Source organism: Camellia sinensis, chromosome 3 (assembly GCF_055761805.1).
Source record: "Camellia sinensis isolate YWXY chromosome 3, ASM5576180v1, whole genome shotgun sequence".
Lineage (NCBI taxonomy): Eukaryota > Viridiplantae > Streptophyta > Magnoliopsida > Ericales > Theaceae > Camellia > Camellia sinensis.
The window spans coordinates 106,435,920-106,440,923 of NC_138963.1; positions in this window are offsets into that span (position 1 = coordinate 106,435,920).

Here is a 5,004-nt window from a genome sequence, read left to right on the forward strand (position 1 = left end):
TAAGGAGAATGGTGTTTCTCCTGTTGATCGTCGAGGTGTGGTGCGATAAGCCCATAAAACATGAGGAAGTTCGTCCGCCCACTTGCCTTTTGCTTTTTCTAACCTTTTCTTCAATCCATCCAAGACGACTTTATTTGATGCTTCTGCTTGGCCATTTGCTTGAGGATATGCCAGTGTAGAATTATAGAACTCTATTTTGTATTCTTTACAAAAGCCTCTGAAGATTCTGCCGTCAACCTGAGTGCCATTGTCTGAGATTAGGGCTTTTGGTATGCCAAACCGAGTGATGATATTCTGCCAAACGAACTTCTTTACATCTTTTTCTTTGATTGATGCCAATGCTTATGCTTCCACCCACTTTGTGAAGTAGTCTGTTGCTGCGAGAAAGAACTTCCTGTTGCCGGGTGCTGTTGGAAGTGGTCCTACTATGTCCAAGCCTCACATTGCGAAAGGCCATGGGCTGGTTAATGGTAGGAGTTCTCTTACTGGTTGATGTATTTGGTATGCAAATTTTTGGCATTTCTCACACTTCTTCACATATTTCTCTGAGTCTACCTACATGTATGGCCACCAGTATCCTTGTGAAATGGCCCTATAAGCTTGTGATCTTCCTCCTTGATGGCTTCCGCACACCCCTTCGTGTATCTCGTACAAGAATGCTTCCACTTTGCTGGGATGAACACACTTTAGGTAAGGTCCTGAGAACGACTTTTTGTATAATGCCAAAGATGGGGAGAGCCAAAATCGCTGTGATTTTGCTCTAATTTTGTTGGCTTCTTTCTTTTCTTCCGGTAGGACGCCATCTTTTAAGAATAGTATGATAGGATCCATCCATGAGGGGCCTAGTTCTGTGCAGCATACTTCTTCTGCTTCTGGGTCTTCGATGCTTGGTCTTGGTAAGTAGTCGATGAGTAATGGATGAGGGATGGATGTATCTGTCATTGAGGCAAAGCCTGCTAGTTCGTCCGCTCTGCTGTTTTCCTCCCTACCGATTTGTTCTATTCTTACTACTTCAAATTTCTTGATCTCTGTTCTGACCAATTCTTGGTCCTTTGCCATTCTATCATCCTTTGCTTCATAGTCACCAGAAATTTGATTTACCACAAGCTGTGAGTCGCTGTAGACCATTAGTTCGGTGGCCTTCATGTAGTATGCTGATTTGAGTCCTGCGAGAAGCGTTTCGTACTCCGCTTCATTGTTTGATGCTGGGAAGCCAAGGTTGATTGCTTGCTCTACAACCAGGCCGTCTGGTGAGATGAGGACTATGCTGAGTCCTGCACCATGCCGGTTGGATGCTCCATCCACAAAGAGCTTCCATATCTCACCAACGAACAACTTCCAGCAAGTGGAGGGGTCAGATGATGTCGTGGGGTCAAGAATGTTGCTGGTGCTTTCTTCAAGGTCCATGCTTGCTGTTTGCCCCTCGCTATCTGATTGTACCAAGTCTTTTTTTGTTGGAGAGCCTTGGTTTGGTGTAGCTTCTACCTTGCTGTCTTTAGTCTGGTCTGTCTTTAGTTGCGCTATTCCGGCGTCAACTTCCATCCCTAATTCGGTGGTGTCAGTTAGGTCGACTGGGCAGATATGATGACTTCCAGGAGTAAACTCTGCGACGAAGTCTGCCAAAGATTGGGATTTTATTGCGGTCCTGGGTTGGAACTTGATGTTGAATTGTCCCAACTCTACTACCCACTTCAAAATTCGCCCAGAAAAGTTCGCCCTCTCAAACAAAGTTTTTAGTGGGAAAGCTGTGAGGACAACTATGGTGTGGGCGTGAAAGTAGTGTGCCAATTTCCTGGAGGCCATCATTAAGGCTAATGCCAGTTTTTCCAGTGGCAAATACCTTGTTTCGGCTCCCAACAATGTCTTGCTGACATAATAGATGGGCAGATGTTGGATTCCTTCTGAACGAACCAACACTGCGCTAACTGCGTGCTGAGAGACTGCCAAGTATAAGAAGAGTTCTTCACCAGGCACTGGAGTAACAAGCAGTGGTGGGGAAGACATATATTCCTTCAAGCTTTCCAGAGCTTGGTCGCATTCTTCATCCCACTCAAACTTGGCTTTTAAGGCATGAAAAAATGGTCGTAGTCTATCTGACGACCTGCTTATGAACCGATTAAGCGCAGCTGCCATGCCGGTGAGATGCTGCACTTCTTTCACTGAGTTCGGTCTCTCCAAATCTTGGATTGCCTTGATCTGGGAGGGGTCTGCTTCTATACCTCGGTTGGTCACAAGGAAACCCAGGAATTTGCCAGATCCTACTCCGAATGCACACTTGGACGCATTAAGGCGCAACTTGTGCTTCTTTAGGATCTCAAACATCTCGCCTAGGTCTTTAAGATGGTCATTCTCATCCTTGCTCTTGACCACTATGTCATCGATGTAAGCCTCCATTGTTCTGCCTAACAATGGTTCAAACATCTTGGTGACCATCCGTTGGAATGTTGCCTCTGCGTTCTTTAGGCTAATGGGCATGACCTTGTAACAGTATAGTCCTCTCGGAGTTGAAAAGGATGTGACCTCCTGGTCTGGTTCATGCATGGCGATTTGGTGGTAGCATCTGTATGCATCCAGAAAGCTAAGTCGGTTGTGCCCCACTGTTAGGTTTACCAATTGATCTATCCGTGGTAGAGGAAAGCTGTCTTTTGGGCACGCCCTGTTGACTGTTTTGTAGTCGACGCAGACACGCCATTTGCCATCTTCTTTGGCGCTACGACCGTGTTGGAGATCCATTTCGGGTAGTGCACCTCTCTAATTGCTCCTGCCTCCAGCAGGTTACCTACTTCTTCCGCCACTATTTCGGCATGGTGGAGTGCCGATCTGCGTGTTCGTTGGATGATTGGTCTGGCGGATGGGTGGACATTAAGTTGGTGACTGATGAAGTTTGGATCAATGCCTGGCATGTCGTAGGGTGTCCAGGCGAACACTTCGATGTTAGAGGTCAAGAATTCCAAGACCTCTAATCTCTCAGTGCTGGACAACGACGAACCGAGCAAGAAGAACTTATCCGGGTTCTTTTCATCTAATTTTACCTCCACCAAGTCCTCCACCGCTTTCTGATCAGCCTCTTTGCCGACATCCGCGAATAGTTCACTGCTTTCAGGTTCTTCCACCGAATGAACGTATCCTTTGGCAGCGCGGCTGCCATTCACCGTGGCGAAACATTGCTTTGACATGATCTGATCTCCATAGACTTCTTCAATTATACCGGTGTCGTTGGGGAACCGCATTACTTGGTGGTAGGATGACGCCACCGAACGTATGGCATGCAGCCATGTTCTGCCCAAGATGATGTTGTAAGTGGAGGGGACCTTCAATACCCATAACTCCACTTGTTTCGTCACGCTTCCTGCTTTAACTGGAAGAATTATCTTACCGACGGGCCATTCTGGCATGGAATTGAATCCAATTAGGGGAGATACAGCAGGCGCCAAGTCTTTGTCTTGTAGCTTCAGTTGTTTAAATGTTTCGTAGTACATGATTTCACATGAACTACCCTGGTCAATCAGAATCCGCTTGACGTCAAAATCCTTGACTCGGAGAGTGACGACCAGGGCATCATTGTGTGGGCAATATATCCGTTCTAAGTCTTTATCTGAAAAAGACATGACGTTTGTTGCCTCTGTCTTCCCTTTCTTTGTGGCAAGTTGGGCACGTAGCACCTCTCTTAAATGTTCAGCCTTTTTGATTGATCCTCTGAGCTCGCATATACGCTCAGGTTCAAAGACTCCATGTATCACATTGATAACGCCTTGAGGTGGGGCGTCGACTGGCATCCCGTTGGGGTTATTGTGATCCTGGGGGGCTGGTTGCGTCCCTCCTTCAATGTACTTGTCCAAGTGGCCTGCTGCCACCAACTCTTCCAAGTGTTGTCTCAATGGTGTGCAATTCTCAGTGCGGTGTCCTTTTTCTTTATGAAAGGTGCACCGTGATCTTTCGTCATAGTCCTTCTGTGTTTCCCCTAATTTGGCTGGCCACTTGACGAAAGGCTCATCTCTTATTTATCCGGGTCTTCTCCGTTATCTCGTCTGCCACGTCCGTTTCTGTTACTTCGATCTATCGTGTTGACCTTTGCTGAGGTCTTCTTTTCTGGTACTGTGGTTGCCCCAGATTTTGCCTTGGCACGTGCGCCATCCTCTTCTACCCTGATGTGCTGATGCACTCTTTCCATCAGGGCTTCCATGGTGAGGGGTGGCGTCATGGTGATCGAGTCCCTTAGTCTGTTCCCGATTGGAAGGCCTCTCTTATATTGTGCAATGGCGAGATTGGTGGGGCAGTCCCCAATCTGATTGAATGTCTACCAGTAGCGGCTATTGTAGGATCTTAGGGTCTCTTTATCACCCATGTCGATGGAGAGTAGCTGGTCGATCTCCACCGAGGTTTTAGTATTTGTTCGGAACCTTGTTACGAACGCTTCTGCCAATTGTGCCCAGGAGGCTATGCTGCCCTCTGGAAGTTTCTCGAACCAAGTCAAGCCTAGGTCGCCTAGGCTTGACGGGAAGAGTATACACATTAAGGCCTCGTTTCGCCTGTACACAGCCATGACCTGGCGAAAGTGGCTCAAGTGTGAGTAGGGGTCCGTCTTCCCTTCATATGTAGTGAACTTGGGTTGAAGAAAGCCAGATGGTAGGGGCGCGTTTTCAATTGCCGGAACAAACGACGAAGTCTGCAGCCTTGCTAATGCTTTGTCTGTTGGTTCGTAGGCAGGGCGCGGTATTGGCATTCTAACCTCGACGCTTCCATGCGTCTGAGGAGCCAACCGCTGTAAGGCGGAAACTCTGTGTGGATCCCTTGCCCTGGCATCCTCCTTGTATCGTGCTTTTTCTTCGAGCACGGTTCGTAAGTCGGATGACCTGGGTAACTCCGTTTGTCTAGATCTGGTTTGGTGCGAATGTGAGGGCCAATACGTGCTTCCTTCAGTGTATGATCTTTCAGATCTTGTCCTCTCAGACCTGGAGTGACGAGTTCTGGAAGACCAGGATTGAGTATCGCCTGTCCTGAGGC